Source organism: Pan troglodytes, chromosome 16 (genome assembly GCF_028858775.2).
Source record: "Pan troglodytes isolate AG18354 chromosome 16, NHGRI_mPanTro3-v2.0_pri, whole genome shotgun sequence".
NCBI classification, from domain to species: Eukaryota; Metazoa; Chordata; class Mammalia; order Primates; family Hominidae; genus Pan; species Pan troglodytes.
This window is the reverse complement of record NC_072414.2, coordinates 61,675,306-61,695,787: the sequence shown is the minus strand read 5'-3', so window position 1 is coordinate 61,695,787 and position 20,482 is coordinate 61,675,306. Positions and strand designations below refer to the sequence as shown.

General features: G+C 45.4%; 1 long non-coding RNA gene across 20 annotated transcripts in view; it reads right to left on the bottom strand.

The window, feature by feature from the left end:
* Positions 1-20,482, bottom strand: part of LOC104002363 (uncharacterized) — a 249,704-nt gene that overhangs the window by 18,396 nt on the left and 210,826 nt on the right. For 18 of the 20 annotated variants that reach the window (XR_008539336.2, XR_008539330.1, XR_008539328.1 and 15 more), the window contains 3 exons: positions 14,177-14,271; positions 7,540-7,685; positions 4,790-5,061 (listed from right to left, as the gene is read on the bottom strand). This is a non-coding gene — a long non-coding RNA (uncharacterized LOC104002363). The remainder of the gene's footprint in view (positions 1-4,789; positions 5,062-7,539; positions 7,686-14,176; positions 14,272-20,482) is intronic. The other 2 variants (XR_010151405.1, XR_008539334.1) reach the window with 2 other exon arrangements.

Below are 20,482 nucleotides of genomic sequence, written 5' to 3'. Positions count from 1 at the left end.
TATTATAAAAATAACTAGAAGGGGTCTAGAAAGATCTCAGAGTGCCAAATCCCATCAAGAACTTGTGATCGGGGTGGGGACGGTGGGTAGGTAACAGAGTCTCAGTATTGTGAAATAATTCTCCTCTGAACAGGAGGAAGAAAAAGGCTGTCACTGTGCAATTAGAAAATGTCATCACTTTTCATGACGCTTCAGTTTTTCTTATATGTAAAATGGAAAAAATAATAATACAGTCTCACTGCTATGGTTTGAATGTCCCCTCCAAAATTCATGCTGAAATGTAATTGCTGATATTAAGTGGTGGGTCTTTTAAGAGGTGGTTAGGTCATTCGGGACCTGCCCTCACGAATAGGTTAATGCCATTATGGCAGAAGTGGGTTAATTGTCATGGGAGTGGGCAGTCCCCATCCTCTCTCTGGTTCACATGCTCACTTGCCCTTCTGCCTCTCACCATGGAATGATGCAGCACAATGGCCCTCACCAGATGTCAGCACCATTCTCTTGGACTTCCAAACCTCTAGAATCATGAGCCAAATACATTTCTATTCGTTGTAAATTACTCGGTTTCAGATATTCTGTTATAGAAGCAGAAAATAGACTAAGACGCCCACTGTACTTTATCTTTGGACCAGATGTTTCAACATTCAGAAATGCTGGGTTTTAGAAAAGTTATATGGTACATAACACTATATTATGGAGCACTCAGTGGGTTCTGGGGAACACCCTGTAATCAAATGCATTAATATTTCTGTAGGGAAACTTATAGATATTTACAGTAAATGGCATAATTAAGACCATAAATAGTCTCACATCAGTTCAGTCCAGGACTTGCCACCAAGTGAGTTATAAAAATCTTTCGGTTGTCAGAGCTTTTGGAGTTATTTTTAGAGACAGGGTCTTGCTCTGTCACACAGGCTGGAGTGCAGTGGCATGATTATGGCTCACTGCAGCCTCAAACTCCTGGACTCAAGCAATGCTCCTGCCTCAGCCTCCCAGGACGGGGGTCTCACTTTGTTGCTCAAAGTGCCGAGATCATGAGCCACTGCACACTACCACTTTTTGGATTTTTGAAACTGGGTTTAAGGGATGAGGAGTATATCATGCATTGGGCTTTTGGGAGAATTGGATGAGGTAAAGCCAATGGCTGGCTTGGAGGAGTCACTCCGTGTGTTACTAGTGTTATTTTCCTTCTGCTTCTATATATGAATGTCCCACATGGGCTCCAATCTCTACCTCGAGGAAGGCCATTCTCTCGTGGCCCCCTCTGGGACTGCCCTGAACCCCTGAGGCCTGTTTGCACCCTAAGGTCAAGGTGTCACAACCATCTGATGCACTCCACCACTAAAGGTCTCTCCACTCACCTCAGGGCCAATGTAAGGACCTGCTGGGTTCCAGAATTCTATGAGAACTGCCCCCACTGGTGGTGTTCAGCCCATTCCTCCTTTTTTTGCCTGCAGTCTTAAAGGACCACAGGGGTTGTCCACCTGACTCCACAGGCTTCTCCACAGGAAGCCAAGTCAGGCACAGGGGGCTGGCAGTAGTCAGGCTGCAAGGTTAAGGGCAAGATCACCAGGGACTGACTTTTTATCACACCATGCAGAAACCAGACACAGGACTGGGGCAAGGGTGAAACAAGCAAGACACCTCAGGCACAAAATTGAAGGAGGCCCTATGCACCCCCTCAGCTCATCTTCATCCTGGTCCTGCTCACAAATTGAATATAAGGTCAAAAACAAGAGAGTTTACCCAGGAAAACGCAGGCCAGAGAAGAGAGGATTGGCTGTATTAGTTATCCATTGCTGCATGACAAATTACCTCCAAAAATAATGGTTCAAAACAACAATAATCACTTATTATCTCATGCAGGCACTAGATCAGAATCTCTCACAAGGTAGCAGTCAAGATGTTGGCCAGGGCTGCAGTCCCTGAAGCCCTGACAGGAGGTGAAAGATCCATTTCCAAGGTGGCTCACTCTCATGGCTGGCAAGTTGGTGGTGGATATTGGCAGGAGGCCCTAGTTCCTCTCATGTGGGCCTCTCCACAGGCTGCCTGAGTGTCCTCCTGACATGGTGGCTGACTTCCCCCAGAGTGAGCAATCCAAGAGACCAATGCAAAAGTTGCGATGCTTTTTATCACCTGGTCTAAGAAGTCACACACCCTGTCATTTCCACAGAATTCTATTGGTCACAAAGCACTAATCATGTGGGAAGGAACTAACTACACAGAGAATGGATACCATGATATCAGGCTCATTGCGGACCATCTCAGATACTTGCAGTCATGGTCTGCCTTCTTGCCCTCTGTAATTCACATCTCTCTTAAATTAAAATTAGCTGACTCCCAAGCCTTTCAACATGCCCAAAAAGTCCTTCAATGACAACATCAGCATGAGGTCCAGTATCTTATTATTTAAATCATGTCCTGGCATAAATGAAGGTCCCATGATGCGGTTTCTCAAGTACAGCTCCTAGAGTATAGTTCCTCTCCATCCTAAAACTATAAACTAAAGAGATACATTATCTGCACCCCTACACACCCAACTTCCAATGGTGGACAGGCATTACTTTAGATTCCCTTTGCTCCTTCAAAAATGGGGAAAGCAAGAGGCATATGGAAGTCACTGGCCCACAGCAATTTTGAAATCCAGCAGAGCAGATGTTAATCATTTCTTGATTGGGACTCACTCCTACCACTGCCCAGAAATGATACTCTGTGTTTCTTCAACACTGCCTGGAACTTTGTTTGTTGGATAACCCAGTTCATTAGGACCACTTGCTATTTTCCAGGTTATCACAAGTGACAGCATTTCTAAACTTTTTACCGTTACATAACAAAGAACCTCTTCTCTCAAGTGTTTTACTCTTACTTTTATTTTTTTAGAGATAGAGTCTCACTTGTCACCCAAGCTGAAATGCAGTGGCGTGATCATAGCTCACTGTAACCTTGAACTCCTGGGCTCAAGTGCCTCAGCCTCCTGAGTAGCTAGGGCTACAGGTGCACACCACCATGCTCCACTAATTTTTTAAAAATTTGTTGTAGAGATGGGTCTCACTATGTTATCCAGGCTTGTCTTAAACTCTAGGCCCCAAGTGATCTTCCCAGCTTAGCTTCCCAAAGTGTTGGGATTACAGGCATGAGTACCTGACCCTCCTCATTTTCTTTTAAGCTCTTATTGCATCCTTATCACAGCCATCAGGCTTCTCTTGAAGTGAAGTCTCTTGAAGTCCCTTTAACTTATCATGCACCCTCGCCTCCCAGTTTCTGCCCAAATCCAGTGCCAAAGCCACTCCCACATTTCTTACAGCAGCACCACATTTCCAGGCACCTAAATCTGCACTATTTCTACTGCTGTATAGTAAATACCCCAAAACTTAGTGACTGAAAACAATAGTAATCATTTATTCTCTCTTATGTTTCTGTGGGTCAGGAATCCAGGAGTGGCTTGGCTGGGTAGTTCTAGTTCAGGATGTCTCATGAGATTGCAGACATTTATCAACTCAAGCGGCAGTCATCTGCAGGCTTGACCGGGGTGGAGGCTCCTTTTCCAAGGTGGCTCATTCATATGGCTGGTGAGTTGGAGCTGACTAAAGGCTTATGTTCCTCTCTATGGTAGACTTTCAATAGAGCTGCCTGATGATCCTCACAACAAGCCTCTAATGAGACAGGTAATCATCACCTTATCATACAAATACATGTAAAACTACAATTGAGATGAGTACAATGAGAAGGATGTACTTTTGCTCATATGAGTACAAATAAAGAGTTGACCTAATCAGGAAAGTCATGGAAGACTTCCCTGGGGAGGTGATGCCTGGGCTGAGCTCTGGGGGATGAGCTCTTCTAACCAGACATAAAGAGAAGGAAGCCGAGCACAGTGGCTTACGCCTGCAATCCCAGCACTTTGGGAAGCCGAAGCAGGTGGATTACTTGAGCTCAGGAGTTGGAGACCAGTCTGGACAACATGAGGAAACCCCATCTCTACCAAAAATACAAAAAAGATTAGCCAGGTGTGGTGGTGCACACCTGTAATCCCAGCTACTTGGGAGGCTGAGGTGGAAGAATTGCTTGAGCCCAGGAGGTGGCGGACGCAGTGAGTCGAGATTGTGCCATTGCACTCCAGCCTGGGTGACAGAGTGGATCTCATCTCAAAAATTAAATAATAATAATTTAAAAAGAGAAGAGTGTTACAGGAACAGGGAACAGCAGGTGTTAAGGCTCTGAGGCAGGAAAGAGGATAACTCTTTCTAGAACTTAATGAAGGCCAGTGAGGCTGAGGACGTGAGGTGGAGCAGGGGAAGATTAGGCTGGAGGTAGAGAGAGAAGAGCCAGACAGGAGATGAGGACATAACACCCAACCCTTACATTTGTGTAACAGTGGAAACATCTCAGCATATCTTTTTACATACTCTTATTTTGACTTTCACATTCTAAGTAAGAATGCTAAGTAAGTTCCAGTGCGCACACTGGAACTCAGAGTGGTTAAGCAAATAAGTTCAGGTTACATTGCAAGACTGAGACCAAGGTAAGACTTATTTTCTCACTAAAATAACCACATTGTGCCACCTCCCTAAAGAGAAATGGCCCCCTTCCTAACTTTCCTTCTCCCTTACTAGTGCGTATGTGGTAATGCTTGTCCAGGAGTTGCCAGTGTGTCTTTACTAATCATGGTTGCACCTGGCACTCACAAAACCTCCTGGAGGTACACATATTTCCCTGTCATAAAGAGCTTCCCTCTCCCCCTCTTCACATCTCTCCTTACCCCACACCACCCCAGCACCCCTGCCCGTACCTAGCAGCCAGGGGCTACACTTCCATCAGGTAATAACAGGTCAGGCAAGCTCATAGTCCATGGCTATGTAGGCTATTGCAGGCTGGCTTCCTCCGTCCAAACTTCAGATGTGTTTCTAGTAGTGTCCAGAGCTTCCTGGAAACCCAGATTGGGATATCTTCAGAGCCCATGCAAGCAGAGCGGTGTGCTCATCTGAATAGGTTCTAAGGCTGAAATCTCCTTCTGTGCATGGCCTGCCTCAGCAGCTGCTCCCTCGAGCTCCCCCAGTGAACCTTCCAGGCAGATAAGAAGTGACCGTGAACAGGATGGAAGGGAACGCCACAGCTTTGCTATCTGCCTCTTGCTAGGTATGTGGGCATTTTGAAACATAGAGAGAAGAACGCATTTTCACTTCTCTCCTTTATAAAAGCACTGACACTACTCATTGCATTGTCTTCTCTGCCTTCCCTCAGCCAATGGTGTCCAGGGTACTGAGAGATGAGACAGCACCCAGCTCTAGACGTTGCTACTGAATCATTCATGCTTCTAATTTTTTTTCTCTTTTGATTTAATTTTTTTTCTTTTTTCTTTTCATAAAGACAGGGTCTCATTCTGTTGCCCAGGCTGACCTTAAACTCCTGGGCTCAAGCGGTCCTCCCACTTTGGCCTCCCACAGTGCTAGAATTGCAGGCATGAGCCACTGTGCCCAGCAGTTCTAACTGCTGACAATCTGATAAGTGCAAAAAGTAACTTTCTGCTCTGCTGCTTTCATTTGCACTTCTCTACTTTCTATTAAAATTGGGCAACACCTGTATATTGATTAGCTGTTTGCCAATTGTTCTTCCTTCAAGGACTCCAGCCCCTTGGAAGTGGAGCCTCTCCAGGTGTGTTTGATGAGTTGGGGTGGAGCCGAACTCTCCCCTCCCTTGTTTTGCATACTGCACTTCTGTTCATACAGCCTGATGATTGGACACTGGGCACAAAGAGCTCACAGAACAATGCCCCAAGCTGCCATTCCCCTGGTGGTGTCTGATGTTACCTGGAAATGTCGTGTTGGCATAGTTAGTGGGGACCCGTTTTAAGCTTGGGACCAAAGATCCTCCCTCCTGGTAGTAGGATAGGGATGACACAGCAGAGGGAATGCAGAGAGCCTCTGGGAGCTGCAGCCTCACATAGGCACAGTGTGAGGTGCAGGGCAGACTTGAGAGCCCTCCAGAGGAGCCACTTACAGAATGGGCTTTGAGCCAGAGCATGAGCAGAGGACAAGAGTTCTCTGCACTCAACGTTGAGGCCAACTAGGTCCACCTAGGTCAGATTTTTGAGGAGGCCAGGACTGGGGTGAGGCAAGTGAAGTACTTAGTATATAAAATTTATAGAGGCACTGACTCTCAGGGCTCAGCCTGTACTCGCACAGCCCTGAGGGTGAGTGCCTCCTTACATTTCATGCCTAGGCACCTTTGCCTCACCCTAGTCCCAGCCCAGCCTGGGAGACAGGAACGTGGTAGGGCCCAGAGGAGTCGGGACAGTCCCCTCGTGCATGACAATCCAGGCTTAGCTCTCAGAGAGGAGGAAGTGCTGACTGGGAAAGGAACCCACTCTACCTCCTTTGTGGCTGTTTGTGTGTTGTGAACTTTCTGTTGTTCTAAATCCAGGGTATTAGTTCAATGGTTCTTAACAACTCCTCTGGTTGTCTTTATAAAGTCCTGTGTCAGTTAGTGGGAGATAGAAACCAGTGTAGCTCTTTTCTTTTCTTTTCTTTTCTTTCTTTCCTTTTTTTTTTTTTTTTTTTTTTTTCAAAGTCTTGCTCTGTTGCCCAGGCTGGAGTGCAGTGGCGGGATCTTGACTCACTGCAAACTCTGACTCCCAGGTTCAAGCAATTCTCCTGCCTCAGCCCCCTGAGTAGCTGGGATTACAGGCATGCACCACCATGCCCGGTTAACTTTTGTATTTTTATTAGAGATGGGGTTTCATCATATTGGCCAGGCTGGTCTCAAACTCCTGACCTCAGGTGATCTGTCCACCTTGGCCTCCAAAAGTGCTGGAATTACAGGCCTGAGCCACTGTACCCAGCCCAGCATAGCTATTTTCAACAGGAAAGCATTTAATACAAGGATTTTTAAAAAATGGAATACTATGCAGCCATAAAAAAGAACAAGTTCATGTCCTTTGCAGGGACATGGACGAAGCTGGGAACCATCATTCTCAGCAAACTAACACTGGAACAGAAAACCAAACACCACATGTTCTCACTCATAAGTGGTAGTTGAACAATGAGAACACATGGATACAGGGAGGGGAACATCATACAGGGCCTGTCAGGGGGTGAGGGGCAAGGGGAGGGAGAGCATTAGGACAAATACCTAATGTATGCAGGGCTTAAAACCTAGATGATGGGTTGATAGGTGCAGCAAACCACCATGGCACATGTATACCTATGTAAAAAACCTGCACGTTCTGCACACGTATCCCAGAACTTTAAGTAAAATAAAATAAAATAAAATAAAATAAAATAAAATAAAATAATAAATAAATAAATAAACAAAAAAGCACTGGAAGGACTGGAGCAGCAGACTCTTGCCTGGGCTTCCAGGAATGTCTCTCCAAACACCACAGAACCAACCCACTGAGAGAGTTGCTCCCTGTGACACAGCCAGGACGGGGAGAATTGGGAGATCACCACTCTCTATTCAAGAACACAGCCCCTTAGATGTGGTCCAGGGATCAGAAGCCAGGGACTAGGGTCATAAAACCATCACAGCTGCTTTTCTCACCTTCAACAAGGCTGGAGCTTGGATGCAGAAACACTGGGGCAGAGGTCCCCTCATCTCCCACCTCTGCTCTCTCACAGAAAACTGCGCCAAACAAAAGGAAGGGAGCCTCTGCCTCACTTCCGCTTCACATCTCAGCTTGATGGCATCTGATTGGCAGAACAAAGTGTACTGTCAGAGCAATAGCTGCAAGGGAGTTTGAGAAATATCATTTTTATCTTCCCTATCATTACAGTCCAGGAAGACGCCATAGAAAGTGGTGAGAATGCTGGGGACCAGCGGACAATACCCAACTCAAGTCTCAAGTTTAAAGGCTCCTGCAGGTGAGGGAAGAGAAACTAGGGGCCCTCATGCTACTTACAGGCACACCTCATATTACTGAACTCACTTGATTGTGCTCAGCAGATGTTGCAATTGTACAAATTGGAGGTTGTGGCAATCCTGCATACAGCAAGTCTATCAGAGCTATTTTTCCAACAGGTTGTGCTCACTCTGTGTCTCTGTTGTCACATTTTGGTAATTCTCACAATAATTCAAACTTAGTCATTATTACTACATCTGTTATAGTGATCTATGATCAATGATCTTTGATGTCACTATTGTAATTATTTTGGAGTGCCATGAACCACGCCCACAGTGAACTCGATAAATGTCGCGTGTGTTCTGACTGCTCCTACTGGCCAATCCCTGTCTCTGTCCCTGTCCTTGGGCCTTCCTATTCCTTGAAACACATACATATGGAAATTATGCCAATTAATAACCCTACAATGGCCTCTAAGTATTCAAGTGGAAAAAAGAGTCACAGTCTCTCACTTTCAATCAAAAGCTGGAAAAGATGAAGCATGTGAGGAAGGCACGTCAAAAGCCAAGAGAGGCTGAAAGCTAGACCTCTCACAGCAAACAGCCAAGTTGTGAACGCAAAGGAAAAATTCTTGAAGGAAATGAAAAGTGCTACTCCAGTGAACACACGAATCATAAGAAAGTGAAACAGGCTTATTGCTGACATAAAGTCTGAGTGGTCTGGATGAAAGATCAAATCAGCCACAACATTCCCTTAAGCCAAAGCCTAATCCAGAGCCTAATCCTCTTTCAATTCTATGAAGGCTGAGAGAGCTGAGGAAGCTGTAGAAGAAAAGTTGGAAGCTAGCAGAGGTTGGTTTATGAGGTTTAAGGAGAGAAGCCATCTCCAGAACATAAAAGTGCAAGGTGAAGCAGCAAGTGCTGATAGAAAAGCTGCAGCAAGTTATCCAGAAGATCTAGCTAAGATGGCTGATGAAAGTAGCTACACTAAACAACAGATTTTCAATGAAGATGAAATGGCCTACTCTTGGAAGAAGTTGCCATCCAAGACTTTCATAGATAAAGAAAAGTTGGCTGGGCGTGGTGGCTCACTCCTGTAATCCCAGCACTTTGGGAGGCCGAGGCGGGTGGATCACAAGGTCAGGAGCTCAAGACCAGCCTGACCAAAATGGTGAAACCCCATCTCTACTAAAAATACAAAAATTAGCCGGGCGTGGTGGCATGTGCCTGTAGTCCCAGCTACTCGGGAGGCAGAGGCAGGAGAATTGCTTGAACCTGGGAGGTAAGAGGTTGCAGTGAGCCCAGATCATGCCACTGCACTCCAGCCTGGGCAACACAGTGAGGCTCCATCTCAAAATAATTAAAAAAAAAAAGAAAAGAAAAGAAAAGAAAAGAAAAGTCAATGCCTGACTTCCATGGCAAAGGACAGGTTGACTCTCTTATCAGGGGCTAATGGAGCTGGTGACTTTAAGTTGAAGCCAATGCTCCTCCTTTACCATCACCAAAATCCTAGGGCCATTAAGAACGATGCTAAATCTACTCTCCCTGTGCTCTATCAGTGGAACAACAAAGCCTGGATGACAGCACATTGGTTTACAACATGGGTTACTGAATATTTTAAGCCCAATTTTGAGACCTACTGCTCAGGAAAAAAAGATTCCTTTCAAAATATGACTGTTCATTGCCAATGGACCTGGTCACCCAAAAACTCTGATGGAGATGTATAAAGAGATGTACAATTGATGTTGTTTTCATGCCTGCTAACACAACATCCAATCTCCGCCCTTAGGTCAAAGAGTAATTTCAACTTTCAAGTCTTATTATTTAAGAAATAATTTTTTAAAAGTTTTAGCAGTCATAGATAGTGATTCCTTGGAAGGATCTAGGAAAAATACATTGAAATCTTCCTGGAAAGGATTTCCCCTTCTAGATGCCATAAGAACATTTGTGATTCATAGAACGTGGTCAAAATAGCAACATTAACAGGAGTTTGGAAGAAGTGGATTCCAACTCTCACGGATGACTTTGAGGGCTTCAGACTTCAGTGCAGGAAGTAACTGCAGAAGTGGCAGAGACATAAAATGACAAGTGGAGCCTAAAGATGACATTGAATCATTGCAATTTTATGATAAAGCTTCAGCAGATGAGGAGTTGCTTCTGACAGATATGCAAAGAAAGTGGTTTCTTGAGGTGGAATCTACTGGTGCTATGAACATCGTTCAAATGACAACAAAGTATTTAGAATATCACATAAACTTAGTTGATAAAGCGGGAGCAGGGATTAAGAGGATTGACTCCAATTTTGAAAGAAGTTCTGCTGTGGATAAAATGTTGTCAAAAGCTACAGAGAAATCTTTTTTGAAAGGAAGAGTCAATTGATGCAACAAACTTCATTGTTTCTGTCCTTTAAGAAATTGCCACTGTCATCCCAATCTTCAGTAACCACCACCCAGATCAGTCAGCAGCCATCAACACTGAAGGAAGACCCTCCACCAGCAAAATGTTTATGACGACTTGAAGATTCTGATGATCGTTAGCATTTTTAATCAATAAAGTATTTCTAATTAAGGTATGTACATTGTTTTTTAGACAATGCTATTGCTTACTTAATAGACAACAGTATCATGCAGACACAACTTTTATATGCACTGGGACACCAAAAAAATTGTGTGACTTGTTTTATTGTGATATTTGCTTTATTGTGGTAGCCTGGAACCAAACCTGCAATATCTCTGTGGTGTGCCTGTGTTAGAGTAGGGACCTGGTGCTCAGGCATGGCAAACCTGCCCACGGAGCCCCACTGCCCCCACCTCACAGACCTCTGCCTTTGCCAGGCTGCTCACCATCCACAGGCCACACGACTGATCAAGGCCCAGATGACCTTTCATTTGCAAGCACTTGAGCACGCGCAGGAGAATTCAGCAGTACAGGGCAGGCTGTGGCAAAACCATGCCCCCCTTCACCCCAATCCAGATCCCAGACTCTGGAATCTCTAGAGACTGAAACTGCAAATAAATATGTGACAAGTCTGAGAAATTTGCCTCCTTCAAAGCATTAGTGTCATTGCTGCAAGTGTGTGGATTCTCCACTTGGTGGATTTGTGTCTGCCTCCGATTCCTCGCTTTGTTTTACCTAAGGGCTTTTCTAGTATCTTTGGCAATGAGATCTGGAAATGAGTTGGCATCTGGTCTAATCGTTTGGTGGAGTAAGTCTGGTTCCCCACCTGTCAGCTGGAGCTCCCTAGCTTCCTTAACATCTAGATCCGTGTGGCTGGAAACACTAACCCCTGCCTTATGGTTCAAGGTCTCCCCTGAGACTCCACTTGGTTAGGCCAGAGCTTAAGGCCCCAGCATGGCCTCAGCCTCCTGGGCCCTCCCTCATGCACCACGTGGAGGTATGGAGCAGGGCACAGGGGAAGAGAGGGGCCTGGAGGCTGAGTCTCTTCCCTGGGCAGCTCAAACCTGCCACATAGAGCATCAGACAGGACAGGAAAGACATCCTAATATAGCTCTGAGCACACTGCATGACAAATATTCTAGGGCCACACTCTCATTCTTTTTTTCTCTCCCACTTAGAAAAGTGGCAAAGTAGCACCACAGTCTGCTTCCTAAAGGCCTTCCCACTTCACCCCGTCCCCAAAACCCACCACACATTTCTCACGGGCTCTGCCACCCATAAAGCATCCTAGCATCTCATCATCTTTCTGGCTACTCTGTCTTCCTCCTTCTTTTTCTCTGTTTTTTGTTTCCTTTCTATTTTTTTTTCTTAATCTCCCATCTCAGGAGCAAAAGTGAGAAGGTTTCCATCTTCAGCAACAAGCTAGCTTATTCTCTGGGAGTCCAGCTGGCGCGTTTGCCCTCCAGGTCTCTCTCTCCAGTCCAGTGACTTATCCAGAAAGTGTCTCAAAGTCAGTTCCCATTCCATGTGGAATGTTAGTTCCAGCTGTTAGGACAGTAAATGTTTCACCTCATTACTAATGTGTGTATACACACACACACACACACATATATTACATATAGCTGTAGCTATAAAATCACATATCTCAATATCTTCATATATAGACAAATTGCGCCTAAGCAATCCTTATGAGCAATGTTTTAAATGATGCGCTAATTGTCATATCTTCATAAAACTAACATGACTGGCCCTCCCTTCTCCGGTTCCCCTTCTCACTCCCTTCCTCCCACACCGTTACCTTTCCGCCGTTGCAACTCCCATCCCAGGTGTGCTATAAAGCACACTAGGTGTAAATAGTTGTCATCCTGAGAGCTGAGCAAAGCAGCTATGCTTGACCATGTGTGTTCCCAGGGGAACCCCAGTGCCATCGAGGCTGTCTTGTAAGGACCGTGAGGGCTGGCCCCTCGCTGATCTGTGACTTGTGGTTTCTTCTAGATGAGTCAGCCAAGGTGGGGACGTGAAATGAATCAAGCAGATGTGTGTCAATGATGCTCTGAAGAATGATGCCAGCACTCATGGCTTCACACAAAACAGCCCCAGAACTCCTGGCTTTAGATGTACATCCAGGCCAGGCTCTCCCAACCTCAGCACAGTTCAGATAATATGGACTGCCCTGTACACTGAAGGATGCTTAGCAGCATCCCAGGCCTCTACCCACTGGATGCCAGGAGTACCCCCAAGCCCTCAGCTGGGACAACCAAAAATGTCTCCTGATATTGCCAAATGTCTCCCTGGAAAGTAAAAATCACCCCTCAGCTGAGAATCAGTGCTCTATAACTGTATAGATAAATATTGTGTATACAGCAATGTATACATACATATAAACAATTAAATATTTATATGTTCTTATTTTAAGTTGGCATCTGATATAAACTTTTCATTCAATCAGCATATGCACAAAACAGAAATGTGACATATTTTCTTCCTTTTCTTTTAAAAATTAATGTCATCTGTGATAATAGTGACATTTGTGATAACTAAATAAATAGAACCATCATATATCTTTCTGTGAAGCTGGCATTGAAGCAGCAGTGGGAAGGGAGTTTTGGAGTGTCAGTTGCCTTCCCCTGGACCCACCATGGCTCCTGCCTCCTGGAGCTTTGAGAATGCAGATGGACTGTATAAACCAAAAATAAAATTCTAAGTTCCCCCAGCCATCTGAATGGACCCCTCCTCTTGGCCAAGGGCATTCCAAAGTTAACCTGAAAAACGAATTCAGGACATGATGGGAACAGAGAGCTGGACATGCCTCATTATACCCTCCTCCCTTTTGGAATTACTGATAGAAGACTCTTTAAATCTGATAACATTTACAGTCTATTCTTGACTGAGTGCAGTGGCTCACACCTGTAATCCCAGCATTTTGGGAGCTGAGGCAGGTGAATCACTTGAGGTCAGGAGTTCCAGACCAGCCTAGTCAACATGGTGAAACCCCATCTCTACTAAAAATACAAAAATTAGCTGGGCATGGTGGCAGACACCTGTAATCCCAGCTACTCAGGAGACTGAAGCACAAGAATCGCTTGAACCCAGGAGGTGGAGGTTGCAGTGAGCCGAGATTGCACCATTGCACTCCAGCCTGGGCAACAGAGCAAGACTTTATCTCAAAAAAAAAAAAGAAAGAAAGAAAGAAAGAAAGAAAGAAAAGAAACATTTACAATCTATTCTCTCTGAAGCCTCCTACCTGGAGGCTTAATCTGCATAATAAAACTCTGGTCTCCACAACCCCTTATCGTAAACCCAGATATTCTTTTCTATTGATTCCAAGTCTTTAGATAATAATTCTTTCAACCAATTACCAATCAGAAAATCTTTGAATCAGGTTGTCCCACCTTTCCCGACTGAACCAATGTATTTTACACATATTAATTGATGATTTATGTCCTCCTAAAATGTATAAAATCAAGCTGTAGCCTGACCATCTTGGGCACATGTTCTCAGAATCTCCTGAGAGCTGTGTCACAGGCCATTGATCACTCATATTTGGCTCAGAATAAACCCCTCCAAATATACTACAGAGTCTGACTCTTTTCGTTGACTACAATTAGGGGTCCTAGTCACTTGGCATTTGTCTTCTCTAGCCAAGACACCTCAGAGATCCCTGTGCAAACCAATTCAAAGGGGAAAGGAAAGATGAGCTGATCTTCAGTTACACAGGATTGCTAGCTATGTCGGCCCCAATATAGTACATTCTCAAGATAGGATAGATTATGGTGCAATAAAACATAATCCAAAAAACTGCAGTGGTGTAAGGCATTCCAGGTCTGTTTCTCTCTCATCTTCACGGCAATTACAGGTCATGCTCTATGTTGCTGTTATCTCATTCTGGGGCCCGGGGTGGCTAAGCAACCACACTGGGGAACATGGGGAAGTACATACTCACTCGGAAACTGCCTGTCTCAAAGTGGATGTCACTTCTCTCACATTTCATTGACCAAATCAATTCACATGCCGATGCCTGAGTTCAACAGGTGCCTCCTGCCGAAGGAGGACAGGGAATTAATGGACAATCATAGAGCTCAGCACACATGCTTAACTTCTCTACTCAGAGGTTCCTTCAGTGCCTCCCAGCACACTAGGGCCCCACCCTATCCTGTCTGATGCCAACCCTCTTCTCTTCTTCAGCTGGACATTTTCCAAAGTCTCTCTCCTCTCCCACCCCCAGCTAGTAATAATTTTCAGACTCTTCATCATTAGCCACCATATCTCCACCCCCTTCCATTCATCAAAGATAATCAAGACATCATTTTTAAACCCAAAGTCTAAGCTTCCCTTCCAATTCTGGACTCACAGGACTTATTTCTCAGGACTGTTTAAAAAGAGAGCTTACAGCAGGGTTTCTAGGCAATGGCACTCTTGACATTCTAGACTGGATAACTGTTTGTTGTAGGGGGTTGTCCTGGTCATTGTAGGATGTTTAGCAGCATCCCTGGCTTCTACCCACTAGATATCTGTAGCACTCCCCAAGTTATGACAACCAAAAACATCTTCCGATTGCCAAATACCCCCTGGGAGGAAGGGGACAAAATTGCTCCCAGTTGAAAACCACTAGTCTACAGAAGTTCCAGCCCATTGCTGCTCCTGGCTAATTATTTATTTATATTACATGAATCTACTGAGTACTTGCTAAGTGTCCACCCCTTCATCAACAAACACATACTGGGCACCTACTTCAGACACTGGCTGAAGGCAAGAGGTGCCAAGATCACATAGGTGTGGTCCCTGCCCTCCAAGCACTCACATACAGTGCAAGAAGCCAGCAGACATGTTAAAATATAAGTTCGGCACAATACAATACGTTCATGGCTCTGTGAGCAAATTGCCACGCGAGCTCAAGACAGAAGCCTTTGGCAGGGAAAACTACACAAAGAAGTTAAGAACACTGGAAAGTAATGATGCTTCATGTTTATACCATACGTTGTGATTTACAAAGCACTTTCACATATGTTATCTGCCTTGATCCTGAAACAACCTTGAGAGGTGGTTGTTGCTCTCCCCATTTTGCAGATAAGAAAAGCGAGGTTCAAAAGGATTCAGCCACTCCCTAGGTCGCGCAACAATTGAGTGGCAGAAGTGGGACTATTTCTGCCACTAGTTGGGTGCCCCAACTCCAAAATTGTTTTCTCCTATTCCCCTGCAGAACTTAGGAAGGCTGCGGGGAGCTGAAGGGCCATTGATGCCACAGCAGGAAGATCATACTTCCCACACCCATGTACCCAAGGCGAAGGTGCCTGGCCTCAAGCAAGATTAGGACTGTTAGATCAGGAACACGGAATGTGAGGAGAAGAGAAACAGTCAACTCTTTTCATTTCAAAATAGAACTTTGGTACTCATAGCAGAGACAAGTTCTTGAAAGATAAGGCTTTTGATTTGCAAAAACTGTTTTTTTTTTTTTTTTCCAGTTCTAAAAGCCTAGTTTTAGCATCATCAGAAGCAAAGCTCTGAAGGAATTGGGGCATAAAGTCTAGATTAGAAAAAGGAGAGCTGGAGAACCAGACTGCCATGCTGCCGAGATTAGACATGGATAACTAAGAGGGGTGGGGTGGGCGGAGGCAGAGGTGAGAGCAGCAGAAGGAGCTACTGATATGTGAGGCAGGGACAAGGAGTCACATGCTTGACTCCTCCTGTGGTCCAATCTCAGTGGGAGAGGAAGTATCAGACCCAGAAATCTCTGGCCAGTTTGGGAAACAAGAAGGGAGGGGCCTTGGGATGAAAGCAAACCTTAGAGAGAGATCCCTGTCCAGTGGAGGAGCCCAGACATATGGACACAGAGAGTGCCACTCCCTCAGCCTGGTGCAGAGAGAATAGATGGGCTTCTCCATGCCCACAAGGAGTGGGGCAGAGGGGTCACCTGAAAGGCAGAGCCTCGCAGGGGACTCACAACAACAGGAGAGGATGTCCTGTGAGATCAGATGAGGACACTGTCATGTCCCAGCTGATGCCAGCAAGGAGGGGAACAACTGTCTGAACACCACACTGGATGGCAGATATCAGCAGATGTTGACAAGTGAGTCTCACTGGAATGAGATGGAGAACAACACAGTCCAGCAAATATCCAGAGACTCACTCTGATTGGAACAGGGCATGTCACAGGTCCAAGCCCACTGAACCAATCACTGTGGTCAGAGAAGTGAGTGTTTCAATTGGAGGGAGTCTCTTCTTGCTCCATGTATCTTCTTTCTCAGTTTCTCCCCCCAAAGTCAACCACTGTTTATGGTTTCTTGTGTATCTTTTCAGAATGAGAAGTTCTCCATTTACACAAACTCATCTATGTGTATGTGGTCCCTCACTTTCTTTACTCAGTGTCAGCCTACCATACACACCCCATTACACTTAGATTTTTGACCTAACACATCCTAGAGACTTTATATCTGCTCTTCTGAAAGCTGCCAATGACCTCCCTGTCATCAAATACTCTCTACTACTCCACAGCTGAGTAGGGGAGCCAGGTGGTGCCAGGAGAATCCACTTCTCCTGACTCATGGTCCTGTGTTCTGTCCCATGCCCATGCCTGCCCAGCACCCCCGGCCACCATCCTGTATGAGCCAATCATGTCCATCTAAGGCACAATCTGGAAGCCAACACGAAACCACGTCCCCCCAACCCCCATCACAGCACCTGAGCCCAGTAACCTGAATATAAGCCTTCCTGGAAAAAGGGACCTAGCCTACACCCTCACCACTCAAAGTGGGGTCCAAGGACCAGCATCAGCAGCAGCATTGCCTGGGCACTTTTAGAAATGCAACATCTTAGGCCCTTTGCAGAATCTTGGTCTTTATTTAAACAAGATCCCCAGGGGGATTCTTGGGCATATTTAAGTTTGAGAAATGCTGGTCTACCTACCTTCTTCTGAGCACTTGGACTTTTCCAGCCCAAGAGGTTTCCAGTTCACAGGCTGTTCTTGCACTTTGCTGCTGATATAAATACTCTCATCGCTGCTGTATTGGGTTTACATTTAAGGATTCCCAAAATAAACCTGGCCCTTGTGTACACAAAGATGCTAGTGGCTCTCCAGGTTGCAAGGAGGTGAGTTAGGGAAACCCTGATCCTTTTTTGCCATCAATGGCCAGAAAAGGTTTGCAGGGGCCTCTTAGATATTCCTGCTTCTGTGCTTCCCTTACCTCCTGGCACGTGATGCCTGCTTGCCTTTCCCCTGAAATACTGTGTTTATAAACAAAGCCACATGTGAACCCATAAAGGGAAGTCTAAGTGGGATCCCTGCACTACAGGGCCCAGCATCTCCTACGGAGGCAGCTGATTCTCAGGAAGTGACGAAGGAGCCATCCAGAATGGTCAACCCTCTCTCCTGGGGCATTCTGGATGAAAAGCCACCCTCCTGGAGTACAGGAGAAAAGCCTCCCAGCTTTTACTGTGGTTCTTGGTTCCTATCCTCCAGCGCAATTTAATTTTTTAAATAGATGTCAGTCCCTATTTTTTTGATAAATGGCTGAGTTTTTAACACGTGGACATGTTATAGAAAAGCGCAGGTATGGGTCATGCGAAAGCTTGGTGAAAAAAAGAAAGAAAACAGGAAAGCTTTTATATTCTCACTATTTAGCACAAAATTATAATGGTAGGAATACTTTCTAATTCCACAGCAAGGCAATGCCTACCCACACCATATGAGTCCATGAGAATGTGTGTTGACATTACTTAGAGGGGGTGTGGGAATGGGAGATGGGGTTGGGGTGTGTGGGAGGAGGTAGGCAGATTTGACCATTTGTGTTATTACTAAAAAGTTCAAATTAAAAACGAAGCAAAACAATGTACTATAGCGCTTCCTTATTTCTTTATTTTTTTGTTTTGATGGGATTTAACATAAAATAATGCTGACCTAGCTGAAATCTTCAGAATGTGAAGTCGACATCAGATCTCCATGCACCATATTTTTGACTTGCAAATGCCTTCCAAGAATAGCTGGAGTGTCCTTATTAAGCCCAGCTTGTGATGCATCCTTACTTAGCACCGTCTGCTCCGGCACTGTATAATTCATGGACTTGCCTTATGAAGTTAGAGAGGGATGGAAACCGTGACCAGCCCATGAACCCAAGCTGACACTTCAATTATTTTAAAAGGAACACAGAGAAAGCTGAAATCTGACCGGCCTCTCAGCCCCATCCTCGGGGACGCCCAGCCAGCCTTTCTTTAGCCAGGCTCCAGGTCCATCTGCATCAACGCTGGGGGCATCGTATTCGGCCAAGGGAAACTGTCATCTTAGTTCCAGCCTTATACTCAGCGGTGACCCAGCATCTCTGGTGAGGATGGTGCAGCTCAAGAAACAAGCCTGAGGGTCCATGGTATTTAGAGTTGAGTTTCATTAATTTTAGCAAACAAGGATGAGCCTGATCATGGTAATAATAATCACTATAGTTACCATATATGAGCTCTTCCAGGCTGCCAAGCCTGGTACCAAGCACCGTTTAAGTATTACCTCATTTAAAGCATAGAGCAAAGTAGGAATTATTGTCCCATTTTACAGAGGAAGAGACTGTGTCCCAGAAGCTGCCCTAAAGCCACAGATAATGACAAGAAAGTCCTGGATTCAAACACAGGTCTGTTGGGCCCCAAAGCACATGTTCCTAATGAGTGCTCTGCAAAGGGAGTGCCCTAAGGCCCAGGGCTGGGCACGATTGTCATATGGGAAGAAAATAACAGAAATGTTATATATGCTTTAAAATCTCATTTTAAAATTTCTATTTTTGCACATTTTCATACATATTATTATATCTCAATGTACATAGTGAATAAACAAAGATATATTATATTTTATATTGACTGACCTTATGCAGGGCACCCTTTCTCATCAAGGCCACCCCGCTCATGGGGACCTCCATTCCCCAGGGCAGGTGACCCTGTTATATGACCTTCATGGCCCGTAACTCCATTGGTAATTATCCTTATTAGATTGTTTCTTGATTTTTTTTTGTCCCCCCACTGCAATGGAAACTCCCCAGGAGTTTGGATGCTTCATCTCTGCTGAGACCCAGTGCCTTGCACTGAAGGTTCTCAGGCACATATATTGATGACTGTGTGGTCTGATTTTTTTTTTTTCTTAATTGTAAAGTTTTGAGGCCACTGCTCTTCACTCTTCCCTTGTAGTGACCCCTGACCAGGTTTTCCACAGACGGGCTCTAGGCAACCTGGCCCTCTCTCCTCAGGATCCTTTTTGAGATCCTCATCTGAGACCTCTTTAGCCCCATGTGGACATTGGCAAGCTTGACTTCCCCCACCAGCCTGGCACACGAAGAAACAGACGCATCTACAATCTGAAGACTACTTCTAATTTGTGGTGGGAGCTCTGATCAGCCATGCACCTCCCTGGGTCTCAGCATCCTGTTTTGCAAGCAGGAGGGGCTTTACCACAGGGGCCTTGGCCCCATCAGGACCTGTGAGGCTGAGGCTCCATGTCCAGGTGAAAACGTGCCCTCCTTATGTTTCGTTTCATAAGCCTGCAGCTTTAGGAAGGGGCCACACTCCTGCTGCTGCCCCTCCAGCCAGGTGTGTCACCTTCATGGTGATCCCACCCCTCTCCAGGTCTCAGTACTTTCACCTGTTCTGAGTGAAGGAGGGGTTGTGGATTATCCCAGGATCTAATGAGCTAGGTGTTGTGCTTACCCTTGGAAAATTCACAAGAACTCTCTAGATGAACCTCACATTCCTCGGCTTCTGTCATCATAGATCCAGTTTAGCAGATGGCAGGGGCTTCTTATCATTCAGAAAGTATTTCCTGAGCACCTTCAGTGCAAGGCACTGGGTCTCAGCAGAGATTAAGCATCCAAACTCCTGGGGAGTTTCATTGCAGTGGGGGGACAAAAAAAAAGCAAGAAACAATCTAATAAGGATAATTACCAATGGAGTTATGGGCCATGAAGGTCATATAAGAGGGTCACCTGCCCTGGGGAATGGAGGCCCCCATGAGCGGGGTGGTCTTGATGAGAAAGGGTACCCTGCATAAGGTCAGAAGAAGAGCTGTCTGAGAGGAGGAAACAGTCGAAGCAAAGGCCTGGGGAAAGAACGTGTTTGGTTTATTCAAGGGACAGAAAAACGTGCAGAGTGGTTGGGGCTGAGGGAGCAAGGGCGAGATGTAGGCAGGGCTGCATATACAGGTAAATGATAACTCAGTGCAGAGAAAACACCACCCATGGGTACCAGCACTCTTGCCCCAGACAGGTCCAAACTCCCCTTCGAG